The sequence below is a fragment of the Schistocerca serialis genome, chromosome 9 (assembly GCF_023864345.2).
Source record: "Schistocerca serialis cubense isolate TAMUIC-IGC-003099 chromosome 9, iqSchSeri2.2, whole genome shotgun sequence".
Taxonomy (NCBI): Eukaryota; Metazoa; Arthropoda; class Insecta; order Orthoptera; family Acrididae; genus Schistocerca; species Schistocerca serialis.
This window is the reverse complement of record NC_064646.1, coordinates 116,032,657-116,047,714: the sequence shown is the minus strand read 5'-3', so window position 1 is coordinate 116,047,714 and position 15,058 is coordinate 116,032,657.

The window sequence follows — 15,058 nt, the reverse complement described above, 5'->3', positions numbered from 1 at the left end:
GAAATGAGGTGCTACAGAAGAATGCTGAAGATTAGATGGGTAGATCACATAACTAATGAGGAGGTATTTAATAGAATTGGGTAGAAGAGGAGTTTGTGGCACAACGTGACTAGAAGAAGGGATCGGTTGGTAGGTCAGGTTCTGAGACATCAGGGAATCCCCAATTTAGTACTGGAGGGCAGTGTGTAGGGTCAAAATCGTAGAGGGAGAAGAAGAGATGAATATACTAAGCAGATTCAGAAGGATGTAGGCTGCAGTAGGTACTGGGAGATGAAGAATCTTGCAGAGGATAGAGTAGCATGGAGAGCTGGACTGAAGACCACAACAATAACAACCGAAAAATTTGTAGACAAGATAAAAAAAACTTATCCCATCGTTCAGTGAGGAGTTTGTTTTCAGTTTCGACCAATCGGGATTTGAAGAGAAAACATAGGTGAAAGGAACGGTTGAAATGAGCTGTACCAAGAAGGTTGTATCAAGATCAACTAACATCAATGTCTTAACGCATTCTTATACAATTATGCCTACTGTTAATCTGGAAGGTAAATTGGCTAGAGAGTTATTTATAATACTGCCCCCTGCAATTTTATTTTGGCTGCGTTATCTTGCAAGAACAGTAAGGAATATTTACGGCACAGCAATAAAGAATGGAAAAAAATTGGCGTAAGAGAGCTACAACTATGGTAAGAGCACTGCTTTTGGCCAGTAACTGGTCAAAATAACTTGGTTTTGCTTCATTCTTGGTGAAAGGACTCTACTGGAGCACACTTGTATGTGGCACCCGAATATGATAGTAATATTAATGTAAACTAAAATAAAATTATTGTTTTATAAACGATGCATGTTTCTGATACGCTTCATAAAGCGGCTTGCTGACTGCGCACGACCGCAGACCCAAAGATACTACTTCTGGTCTGAGATGTCAGTGTTGGAGTAAGAGAGCAGGCAGCAGTAGGTAGCTGTAGTTAAGCGATAGAGGATGGAAGAGGCAGTTTTTGTGGTGTGCTCTGTGAAGCCACCAAGCGTTACATTAATGTAGTAATTACATTAATGTAGGAAGTAAGAGAACACGTAAGCAGAAGTCTTCTTGCAAGCAAGGTAAAGATGTTAAATATTTATGACTCGTTTTGCCAGCGCGTTAGTGTAGATCAGCTGGCTGATAATCTGCAATTATTGAGAAACCCAGAATGTATATAAACTCATTTGATGAAAAAGCTATTTAGATATTTCCTTTTCCTAATGTTTCTAAAATTTGTTAACGCAAGTGTATGTAATTTGATGATTTGTATTTATGTCATTTTAGTAAGGCTAGATAATACCTGCTGTATAAATCTTATTGTTTGTGAATCAATTAGTGAAAACGATGTAATTTTTCTGAGTAATGTAATTTCGATTGTCAGATGTTTTGAAAAGCAAAACTTAACTTGGAATATAATTTCAGTAAAAACTCAGTAATTCACCACAATCAGTACCACCTACCTGTTCAGATCATATGTTTTTCAAAGACGTTGGATTTTCAAGATTTTAAACATTTCTGAAACAGCAGCTGTTGAAATTCTTCACGGTAAATGATAACAGACAAACAGTTGCAGGATAAAGATTTATTAAAATTCTTGATCACGGTTTCGGTACATCTAAAGATACCTTCATCAGAAGTAAAATACACCTGAACAGGAAGACACCTTCATTAGCAAAAACTTAGCATCGGAACTGAGAAAGATTTTTTTTCCTTTATTGAGTTTCGATTCCCCCCTACGGGGGCGGGCTGGCAGCAGCTTAGTACGACGCTCTTCAGCCTACAAAATTTGTTTTAAAAAGATGGAGATTATAAATAATAAAAACAGGCGATAAAATCGGAGACTTAAATGGTAGAATGGCGGGAAATCGTGGAACTTAAAACATAAAACAAAGGGTTGATGATACTAATAAAATACATAAGAAGCAGACAGGTAAAAGAATAGACGTACAATTAAAAAAAACACGGTGACAATCTGGTTTCTCTTCGCAAGAGATGTAAAATTTACACCCAGCGACAGCATGGTTTCTGTTCGCAACACTTTGGAAAGTCGAACAACACTGAACATTCACTTGAACACTGCACTAAAAATTTTCACAAATATGATATACCACAGCCGAGGGCCGATGGGGAGGAACCTGGACAGACGACGGGAAAGGAAAACACTATAGCTTAAGTAACTGTAAAATTACCAGAGTATTACAAGAACAAAAACTTTTAGTCACATCCTGCAGTGGAGATATATAAAACAATTGTGCCAAAGGCGTCGTCGTAGTTAAACCTCATCTCCATTTATAAAACATAATTATGGACAGATGATTGATGCGAACTCAGCATATCATCATTACCTCGCCTGTGAATTAGTGTGAAGAGGGTGTGAAAGCCCTAGGGCAAACAGTTTCACCGAGAGAGGGCACTTGCGGTATGCGCGAGACACTCGCGTACATTAAAACACAAGAATACATACACATGCACATCAAAATTATTAAAAGTTGTGCTAATTCAAACCTTCTGTCTTAATAAATAAAACATATCAAAACCATTTAAGAACATCTACGTAAAATAGAAAATAGGAAACAAATTTTAGCTGTGTCCTAGTGTCAAACAGATGAAGCTTGCGCTACGGAACACATCTAACGAGAGACGGCACTAGTGTTATGCACGAAAATCTCGCGTAACTTAAAAGGTATAATACATTCTAGCATAAACAATCAAATTGTTAAAGTAAACCGAAACCATCTGTCGTTGTGAATAAAAACATAACAGACTCATTTAACCACACATACACATCGAAAGCCACAAACAGCAAACATCAAAATACGTAAAATCCCAACAAGACAGGAAAAGCGAACAGCTGTTTAGTGAAGAAAATACTATCTTATCGAGTGTCCCACTTGATTTACGATTGTATTCAAGACATCCTTGCAGATAAAACTCATCACGTCACCCTTAACGAAACGAAATCGACAGATGTAACGGTAATTTCCAGAGTACCCCAAGGAAGTGTGATAGGACGGTTGAAACGTCCCCATAGAAAAATTAATGAATTACTGTGCTGGTAAATACCTTACGTTATTTGATTTTCAAACAGCGAGCCGAACTGAACGTACTCAGATATTTCTCTCTTTACTTATTCTGATTATCACTAAACTGACACACAATATTTTTAGCGCAACGCAATCTGGCTTTCAATAATCCCTACAAAAGAATGGCCCTGAATAACAATAACCTATACCTTTCATGAATCACTTACCTCACAAAAATCTTCGTTACTCGAACCACTGCAATACAGCGAGCGCCACTACTGCCAGCTAAATAAAAGATTCTAACTACTGAAGGCACTAACTACTGATAGGCGTAGTTAGCAAATGAAAGATTTTGATAGAGAACAAACAATGTGTTTAGCTTAATAGTGTTCAAAAGTCATTATATATATATATATATATATATATATATATATATATATATATATATATATATATATATATATCGTGACATCCTGTCTTACAAATTTCGTTTTTCTGACGGACACACGCGTCCAGATCGTCCGCTCTCTAAACTCTGCCATCCCCCTCCCCACATCCACCACTGCTGGTGGCTCACCTCCAACTGCACAACGCTACGCACTGTTCACATCCAACACCAACACTACAATAGCGAATATTCCAACAATGCCAACCAGCCACAGACTGCACACAGCACAGCCAGTGATTTTGATACAGAGCGCTACATGGTGTTACCAACATAAAAACCTAAACAGCCTACTTACATAGCCCCCATGCTCCCCACAAAAAATTTTACAAATTGTTTTGCGCGGTGACCAAAAATGATTTCATAAAATTTTTCATAATTATAATAACAAAGATATCAAATGCACATACTTACTGATGCACTGTTGGTCAAAAGCAAAAATTGTTCTCATAAAGACAGTCCTGATCATTCATCACAGTATTAATTACAATTTTATGCACAAAGTCTGAGCAGTAAAAGAAAATGCACACAGAAGTAGTGGATTTCCACACATTCTTGAAGTAGTAGTGTTGTCCTTCCAACAGAAAGATAATGCTGACTCTTGACATGCAGACAGGTAATGGTCCACAACAGAGCAAAACCCACAGCAGAGTCAGTCGAAGTTAAAGAATATTGGTAGGTAGGTCATCACAGAGCAGACCCACTGTAGTCCTGGTAGAGAGTATGGTATTGGTGGGCCATCAAAGGTACAGACCCACTGCAGTCCTTTTAGAGATGGCCAGCAGCCATCTGTTGCGACTGTGCAGGTGCACAATCACTACTGAAGAGTCTTGCAGACAATATATCAAGTCCATAAACCACCACTTGTGCACTCACAAAGTTTTTGGAATTGTCCTAAGAACCAGCAATGCTGTTAACCAGTCCCTTGCTGAATTATTAACACATGTGCAAACACTAACAGTCCCAACTTCTCATATATTGTGCATATACTATGACCAACAGAAACGTGTACACTGAAATGAAACTTAATTTGAAGAACTGGTGTCTATACAATTATAAAATTACAACATAAGAAAACAATTACAAAGGTACAAAATACATCATTAAAGAACATAATAGTACAGATAACATTTGTAGTAATATGGGCTTTACAAAAGAATAGAAATAAACTTATGACATAAATAAATAAATAAAACAATGAGAATAGTTTTCGAAACATTAATTTCACACATGAGCATTAAACCAGAACAGAACAAATAATGTCTTAACTTCTTTACAAAGTGAATAACACACCATTAGAAAAATTCTACAGCATAACTCTTATCGGATAAACACACAAAGACAGGAAGACCACAAATACACAAGGGTACACAAACACATAGCGGAATAACACAAAAGGAAAGGACAAGGTTTGTTTTACTGCTGTATTTTGCAAACAAAACTTTCTATACTTCTTGGAGATCTCCCTTCGTTCATCATTATTCCCAAAAAGTCCTATGTATACCTGCTCTCTGTAATCTATTCATATCCTCTTCCAAAATAATTATTCTTCATTGTACAGTACCCTTTTTTTAAAAAAACTATTTTCGCATAACTTCTCTATGCATTTCTTCCAACTCATCGCAACTCATTCTCTTATATAGCCTACCCCCTCTTTAGTTAACTTAAATCTACTGAGCTCAGATGTATAAACTAAGGAACAAGGCAATGCAGCAGCACAAAACGATAAACACAAACAGCAATGGCCCTAAAAAAAATGCAAATTGGCAAAGCTAGTAGCAATAAATATAAATTAGCAAAGCAAATGCAATATTACAACTAATATGAGCCAATGTGCAGCAACAAGAAAAATAAATCAGTAGAAAACTGGCTTAACAGAGTAATACAAAGTGAAATTCAGTAGCACTATGCCTGGCAAACAGCAACAGCAAATGCAATAACTTATACCTAAATATGACATAGCTCAAGCAGAAAAAATAGTACACTAAAGAGAACAATGCAGATAAGGGAAACGTCTATTCACATCTTAGTGTCTATGTCATTAAAGTGGTGCACCACAACAACTCATTTTATCAAAAAAATTACCAAGTAGTTGAAATGAAAATTATGTATGCAGTTGCTGCTATTAGTCCCTTCTTATTGTTCTTTCCTTAACAAGTGCTCCTTTCTCGAAGAATGTGGATCATAAAATTGTTATTTAATAGATTTGTTGACAGAAAGTGTTCACATTAGCAAATGCATTTAATTTCATTTTATAAAATCAATGCTGCAACACAGCTGGAAGCCAGATATCAAATGAAATATGCAACTATGTAAAGCAAAGCATAAAAACATCATTCAATAGTCATGTGGCATTTCATGTGTTGTTGTTATGGTTTTCAGTCCTGAGACTGGTTTGATGCAGCTCTCCATGCTACTCTATCCTGTGCAAGCTTCTTCATCTCCCAGTACCTACTGCAGCCTACATCCTTCTGAATCTGCGTAGTGTATTCATCTCTTGGTCTCCCTCCACGATTTTTACCCTCCACTCTGCCATCCAGTACTAAATTGGTGATCCCTCGATGTCTCAGAACATGTCCTACCAACCGATACCTTCTCGTAGTCAAGCTGTGCCACAAGCTCCTCTTCTCCCCAGTTCTATTCAATACCTCTTCATTAGTTATGTGATCTACCCATCTAATCTTCAGCATTCTTCTGTAGCACCACATTTCGAAAGCTTCTATTCTCTTTTTGTCTAAACTATTTATCATCCATGTTTCACTTCCATGCATGGCTACACTCCATACAAATACTTTCAGAAACGAATTCCTGACATTTAAATCTAGATGTTAACAAATTTTTCATCTTCAGAAACGCTTTCTTTGCCATTACCAGTCTACATTTTATATCCTCTCTACTTCGACCATCATCAGTTATTTTGCTCCCCAAATAGCAAAACTCCTTTACTACTTTAAGTGTCTCATTTCCTAATCTAATTCCCTCAGCATCACCCGACTTAATTCGACTACATTCCATTATCCTTGTTTTGCTTTTGATGATGTTCATTTTATACCCTACTTTCAGGACACTGTCCATTCCGTTCAACTGCTCTTCCAAGTTCTTTGCTGTCTCTGACTGTTCCAAGTTCTTTGCTGTCTCTGACAGAATTGCAATGTCATCGGCGAACCTCAAAGTTTTTATTTCTTCTCCATGGACTTTAATAGCTACTCCGAATTTTTCTTTTGTTTCCTTTACTGCTTGCTCAATATACAGATTGAATAACATCAGGGACAGGCTACAACCCTGTCTCACTCCCTTCCCAACCGCTGATTCCCTTTCATGCCCCTCGACTCTTATAACTACCATCTGGTTTCTGTACAAATTGTAAATAGCCTTTCGTTCTCTGTGTTTTATCCCTACCACCTTTAGAAATTGAAAGAGAGTATTCCAGTCAACATTGTCAAAAGCTTCCTCTAAGTCTACAAATGCTAGAAACGTAGGTTTGCCTTTCCTTAATCTTTCTTCTAAGATAAGTCGTAGGGTCAGTATTGCCTCACGTGTTCCAACATTTCTACAGAATCCAAACTGATCTTCCTCGAGGTCGGCTTCTATCAGTTTTTCCATTCGTCTGTAAAGAATTCGTGTTAGTATTTTGCTGCTGTGACTTATTAAACGGATAGTTCGGTAATTTTCACATCTGTCAACACCTGCTTTCTTCAGGATTGGAATTATTATATTCTTCTTGAAGTCTGAGGGTATTTCACCTGTCTCATAAATCTTGCTCACCAGATGGTGAGCTCCCAAGGCTGTGAGTAGTTCTAATGGAATGTTATCTACTCCCGGGGCCTTGTTTCGACTCGGGTCTTTCAGCGCTCTGTTAAAAACTCTTCACGCAGTATCATATCTCCCATTTCATCGTCATCTACATCCTCTTTCTGCTTTCCCTTCTTTGCTTAGAACTGGGTTTCCATCAAAGCTCCTGATATTCATGCAAGTGGTTCTCCGTTCTCCAAAGGTCTCTTTAATTTTCCTGTAGGCAGTATCTATCTCTCTTTCAGAAGTCGGTAGAAATTCTTTCAACTCTTGTAGAAAGACACTTGTCATAGTCAGGTGTGCAGATGCAGGAATATTCCCATCAATTCATAAGCATTTCAGTAAGTAGCACAAAGTACATGCTCCACAGTATAATCATATGTTTCCAAGTAATTGCGTGTCATATTTGCGATGCTTTCTACAAAGGAATGTCAATAGCGAGGTTAATGGCCTCTTTTTTCTCCACCTAATGGCTTTTTCTCCAGGCATCTGGGCGCCCACAACGCATTACGTCAAGATCACTCAGCTTTCTTACCGAAATATTTACGACAGCAGTTTGCACTACAGTGACAGTCTCATATAAAAAAATTTCACACATCGAAAATTTACAGTAGAAATGCGTAGAAACGAAATCTCATGAATAGCAGTGTTGTGATACATTCACACATGGACACACAAGTCATAACTCTTAAAGTACCATTCTTGGTTTCCAACATCCCTTTTCGCAAACCAGAGTCCCTAACTTCTGTTCATTATTCATATACATATAAACATGTAATCAAATTCCTCATATACGGTAGCATCATCTTATTGAAACATACCTCAACAGCAAAATACACATCGTCATCGAAATAATAACATCATAAAACTTCAGCCAAATCTCAATAATTTCAAAACCTAAAAAAATTCTCTGCTCATTTCAATAGTGTCATCTGCCTCAAACGTACTTTAAAAATCATGACCCCATACCAAATACATCATTCAAAGTTCTCATAGTATCACAATGGTTCCGAAAAAATATGAACAGTTCACAAAGTACAGACAAAATACAATTTCATAAGTATGGAGTTATCCAACTGTGTAACTGCGTAAACATGTGTCACTGACGTAGTAAAAAAAATGTTTGTCTCTCTCAGATAAATGATCAGATAGCTGTGTAATTCTGTGTTACGGAAATATGGTACCGATGTGTAAAGTTGTATAAGCAAATACCATATTAGTTAGGGCTCCTAGCGCTCGCTACACACTTAGTACACAAAATAGGCGTGTACCCCCTCTGAGGATTAATGTAATTCTACTCTCAGGTGTTACAGACTACAGCAATCGAATGAAATGTATCACCGAAAACTTACTTTGTATCTTTGTGATTCAAAAAATATTTAAAAATAAATCGTTCAACTACAAAATTAATCACTCAAATACGTGTACTGCAGCGCTAAACTGTGCGTCTTGTTGTAAGATAATCTCTGTCATTACTTAATGGTACAAAATGTGCCAAGTGTCGTAATTATCGTCGTCCATAAGCAAAGTTCTTTAGAAGTCAATGTACTTACCTCGTAATAAACAAAAGTGAAATGCTATACGTATAGATATCACGGTTATTACGTACAGTACCGTGATCAAGAAAGTACTATACTGTAATGTATTGTTGTGCTACGAAAAAGGCTGTCTCATTGTAGCTGTACCACAAAAGTTACTACTAAATCATGTTTTCCTTTCCAGAAGAATTCAGAAAAACTGTTCAGATATAAAACAGATACACCGCAAAAGCAACAATGTAAATTGTGTCACACATTAGTAGCGTCATGATATTATCATGTAGCTGTCAAATAAACTAACCACTGTGTCATCTGGTATCTTTCAGAAAGTACTTTAAATCCAGAATGTATTTTCAAGTAAATCAAAATTTTGCATTAAAATCTCATTAGCAGTACCAGTATACGTTCTAAGTATGTAAGCCTTATAGTCGTTACGTAATCGTGCAACTAACAAGCAAGAATGTTCACACAACACTGTGTCGTCTGTTCACTATAAAAATGCATTCGTAATTACTGTCTATATAAGTTGCCCAATTTCCTGACTGGATAGTTAATTTTAAATCATTTTTGCATGTTAACAGTTTCTAAGTGTGTCAAAGTGTGCTAGTAGCGTTAAGTGAAAATTTTTATGGCAAAGGCTAAATTAAAAAGCAGATTATCTCTCAATAATCGGTTTTACATGTGAAATGTGGTGCAATCTACACCTTCTAGTGCGCAGAGTTTCAACTTCAAAGCAATTATGTTGTACACGTTGGTAAAGAATGCTAAAATTTTTCTCAAGGTTAGCGTCTATGTTATTTTTCTCTGAGCCAGCCGGCGCACGTGGCTGCATGCGGTGCGAGTCATTGTCTGTCTCTTTGCTGGCGCGCATCGTTATTTGGATTTGGAGATCTAACTTCTACAAATTCACCTTGTCGAGAGGGCGTTGCCCTGTGTGAGTCCCGCCAGTTCTGATGAAATTCAGGTCTGTCGTTACGATTATATCGTCTGTCGTCATGTCGGTAGATTCCATAGTTTCTTTCTTGTCGGTCACGTGGTGGAGAATTTCTCTCTGAATCGTAACTGCGCGCTGAACTGTTGCATCTGAGTTATTCTGTCTCCCTTGATAATAATTGTTGTGGTTCCCATATTGTCTGTTTCTATCGTTATCTCTGTCATATTCATTTCTACGCAAATGCGATCTTTCTCTGTAACTATTATTCTGTCAACGGTTGTCATACGGGAGGTGTCTGTTTTGGTCACGATTTACGTGGTAGAAATAGCTTTGTCGTGTCCAGTTATTATTTCTTTCATCGCGGAATTGTGACGGATGTGAGCTGTAATTGTTGTGTTCCTGTTTTCGCGTTCCACGATTGTCAGTGTCGATTTCCAATTCTTTTACGAGTCCCTGAAAAGCTTCAGTGTCGTCTTTGTAACGTCCTGCCAAAATAATATGTCGCAAATGTTCAGGCAATTTGATTAAGCAAATGCGGATGAGTTCTGAGGTGCTGTATGGGTTTGACAGGTACTGATTCTTGTGCAACATGTCTTCAAAATATTTCACAAGTCTGGAAAATTCAGATTGTTCGAAATGTTTCATCATTATGATGCTATGTTTTACTCAGTCTTGTGTAGCTTGAGACCAATATGCTGAGAGGAAGGCATGATAAACTTCTCCTTCACTGTCTTTTTTATGTTTTTTTTGTTTGGGGTTTAAGGACGCTCAACTACTGAGGTCATTAGCGCCCAGTCACAATTGTTAGAGCACATAGAATCTAGTAGAACTCAAGGGGGGGGGGACACCAGAAAGTTCTTACAAAGATACAGATAAAATAAGTGAAAGAGTTAGATGTCTTGGCACAATCCAGTCAAAGTAATGAAACGAAGAACACGAGCAGCTGCTCGAGCGTCATCCGCTAAAATATCCTGTAAAGTAGATGGCACAGACAGGACAACACGAGATTGACTAAAACGGGGACGTGAGAATAAAACATGGCGCACTGTTAATGCCTGACCACAAGAGCACTGCGGGGCTGGGTCACCGGAGAGCAGGTAGCGGTGGCTAAACCGGCAATGCCCAATCCGCAACCTGGTCAGAAGGACCTCTTCTCGTCGAGATGGTCGGGAGGAGGTTGTCCAAGCAGTTGGGAACGGTTTTACTGCCCGGAGCTTGTTTCCTTGAAGTGAGGACCAAGTATACCACCACAAGGACACAAGCCTCTTACAAACAACCCCACTAACATCAGATGACGGGACACAATGGAAGGCTGGCCGAGGCAGGAGGACTGCAGCCTTGGCTGCAGCATCAGCAGCCTCATTCCCAGGCACTCCTACATGGCCGGGAACCTACAGAAGGCTGACAGGAGAGCCACCCTCAGCAAAGGAATGGAGGGACTGCTGGATCCGTTGCACCAAGGGATGGACCGGATATGGAGCTCCAAGGCTCTGAAGAGCACTGAGTGAATCAGAGCAGAGTACATACGATGAATGGCGGTGGCGGTGGGCAAACTGAACGGCCTGATGGAAAGCAAAAAGCTCGGCCGTAAAGCTGGAACATTGGTCGAGGAGCTGGTATTTAAAGGTGACGGCCCTGACCACAAAGGCACAGCCAACACCATCGTCCGTTTTGGAGCCATCAGTATAAATAAAGGTGTGACTGGCAAGTCGCGCACGAAGTTCGACAAACCGTGAGCAAAACACTGCAGCCGGAGTACCCTCCTTCGGGAGCGAGCTGAGGTCGAGATAAACATGAACTGGAGCCTGGAGCCAAGGTGGTGTCGGGCTCTCACCCTCTCTGAAGGTGGTAGGGAGGGCAAAATCCAATTGTCGAAGCAGGCGACGAAAGCGGACTCCAGGGGGCAGCAGGGCAGACACATAGAACCCATACTGACGGTCGAGAGAATCGGCGAAGAAGGACTGGTAAGAGGGGTGGTCGGGCATTGACAACAGCCGGCAGGCATACCGACAAAGCAGTACGTCGCGCCAGTAGGTCAATGGTAATTCGGCAGCTTCAGCATAAAGACTCTCGACGGGACTAGTGTAGAAAGCTCTGGTCACAAGACGTTACCCCCTATGGTGGATGGAGTTGAGATGGCGTAAGAGGGATGACCGAGCAGGCGAGTAGACGAGGCTCCCATAATCCAGCTTTGATCGGACTATGGACCGATACAAGCGAAGCAGGACAGTGCGATCCGCTCCCCAAGATGAACCACTAAGAACTCTGAGGACATTAAGGGAACGTGTACAACGGGCAGCCAAATAAGAGATGAGCAGAGACCAACAAAGTTTCCTGTCCAGTGTGAGCCCTAGAAACTTAGTTGTTTCCACGAATGGGAGAACAACGGGACCGAGATGTAAGGATGGCGGAAGGAACGCTTTATATCGCCAAAAGTTGATGCAAACCGTCTTCTCTTCAGAGAACCGGAAGCCATTTGCCACACTCCATGAGTATAGGCTGTCTAGACAACGCTGAAGGCAGCGCTCCAGGAGGCATGTTCGCTGGGCACTGCAGTAGATCGCGAAGTCATCGACAAAAAGAGAGCCTGAGACATTAGGTGGAATGCAATCCATAATTGGATTGATCGCTATGGCAGAAACGGCTACGCTCAAGACGGAGCCCTGAGGCACCCCGTTCTCCTGGAAGAAGACGTCGGACAATACGGAACCCACACATACCCTAAACTTTCGATCTGTTAAAAAAGAATCAATAAAAAGGGGCAGGCGACCGCGTAGACCCCACCTGTGCATAGTGCGGAGGATACCTCCTCTCCAACAGGTATCATAAGCCTTCTCCAAATCGAAGAACACGGCGACCGCTTGGCGCTTTCGCAAAAAGTTGTTCATGATGAATGTCGACAAGGTCACAAGGTGGTCAACAGCGGAGCGGCGGCGACGAAAGCCGCATTGAACATCGGTAAGTAGCCGTCGAGATTCAAGAATCCAAACTAACCGAGCGTTAACCATGCGCTCCATCACCTTACAGACACAGCTTGTAAGAGAAATGGGGCGGTAACTAGAAGGAAGGTGTCTATCCTTCCCGGGTTTTGGTATAGGAACTACGACGGCGTCACGCCAACGCATGGGGACTTGACCTTCGGTCCAGACGCGATTGTAGGTACGAAGAAGGAAGCTTTTGCCTGCCGGAGAAAGGTGTGCCAGCATCTGAACGTGAATGGCATCTGGCCCCGGAGCAGAAGACCGGGACAGTGCAAGTGCACGTTCGAGTTCCCGCATAGTAAATGGGGCATTATAATTTTCCAGATTCAGCGAGTGGAAGGAAGGTCGCCGAGCCTCTTCTGCCTCTTTCCTGGGAAGGAAGGCAGGGTGGTAATGGGCGGAGCTTGAAACCTCCGCGAAAAAGCGGCCGAAGGCGTTGGAGATATCCACAGGATCAACAAGGACCTCATTACCTGAAGTCAGGCCGGGTACCGAGGAGTGGGCCTTAATGCCCGACAGCCAGCGCAGGCCACCCCCCAGACGACAGAAGAGGGAGTAAAACTGTTAAAGGAGCTGGTGAAAGAGGCCCAACAAGCTTTTTTGCTGTCTTTGACGACTCTACGGCATTGCGCTCAGAGTCGTTTGTATCCAATACAATTCGCCAGCGTAGGATGGCGGCGAAAGGTGCGTAAAGCACGTAGTCGAGAACGGATAGCGTCTCGACAAGCCTCATTCCACCAGGGGACGGAAACGCGACATGAAGAAGAGGCAGTACGAGGAATGGAACGTTCGGCAGCATTGATGATAACAGCCGTGATGTATTCGACCTGACTGCCACAACTGAGAAAATCGTGGTCCGGAAAGGCCGCCATGGAGGAGAAAAGTCCCCAGTCAGCTTTCGGTATGTTCCAGCTCGAAGGACATGGGGATAGGGTGTGGTGCAGGAGACGAACGACACAGGGGAAGTGGTCGCTCGAATAGGTGTCAGAAAGGACATACCACTCGAACCGACGGGCAAGAGTGGTAGAACAGATCGAGAGATCCAAGTGAGAGTAGGTATGAGTAGAGTCCGAGAGGAAAGTCGGGGCGCCAGTATTGAGGCAGACAAGATTGAGATGGTTGAAGACATCCGCCAAGAGGGAGCCTCTCTGACAGGATGCAGGAGAGCCCCAAAGGGGATGATGGGCATTGAAGTCGCCAAACAATAAAAACGGCGGAGGAAGCTGAACAATCAGGTGCATCATGTCAGCCCGACTAACTGCAGATGACGATGGAGTGTAGACGGTACAAACAGAAAAAGTAAAGGCAGAAAGAGTAATATGCACAGCTACTGCTTGGAGTGGGGTGCTCAATGGGATGGGATGGTAATAAACAATGTCCCGAACGAGCAACATGACCCCACCATGACCTGGAATACCGTCCACAGGGGGGAGGTCAGACCGCTCTGGGGTGTAGTGGGTAAAAGCAATACGGTCAGTTGGGTGCAACTTGGTTTCCTGGAGACCATGGACGAGTGGACAGTGCAGGCGGAGGAGCAGTTGTAATTCCTCCCGATTTGATCGAATACCTCTTATGTTCCAATGTAACAAAGCCATCGCTAGTCAAAAAAGAGGGGGAACGAAACGGGTGAAGAGCTGGTCACCTCGACGGCCGTGGAGGGTCAGGTTTCGAGGGAAGAACGCTACAACCGGCGGGAGGCGGATCCTGTTCCATCGAGTCGTCGCCAGCGGCGGCCGCTTTCCCGGGTTGCGTAGGAGGGGCAGCATCATTCGCTGATGAGAGGCCAGCTGAGCGCCTGGCAGCAGAGTGTCCCAGCGAAACTGAGGACGGCCGGGACCAGCGACTCACAGATGGAGCGTCAGACGAAACGCGCCGGGATGGAGAGGGGGATAAAAATATCTTCTTGGAGGCCTTCTTGGAAGTCCGATGAGGCATGGGGATGGTGGGCTGGACCCGAAGAAGTTCCTCACGCGCGGGGTCCGTTTTGGAATGCCGGACCTCGGAAGCCGGGGTCCGGAACATTTCCCCGATGGACGCCTGAGAAGAGGATCGCTTCTCAGGTGGCGGAAGGGGAGGAGGAGGAAGGGTGGCCCCTGGGGCAGCAGGGGCAGGGGCCACGAGGGAGGAGGATTTGGAAGGGAGGGATTTGGGAGGCGGAGGCATAGACCCCGGATGGGGTGAGGAGTTGGAGGGGGGACAGGATAGGGGTGAGGATACTGTGGAAGGAGTGGACACGACTGAGGCAAACGAAGTTGTCAACATCACGGGATGGAGGGGGTCATACTTCTTCCTGGCCTCAGAATAAGAGAGACGATCCAAAGTTTTT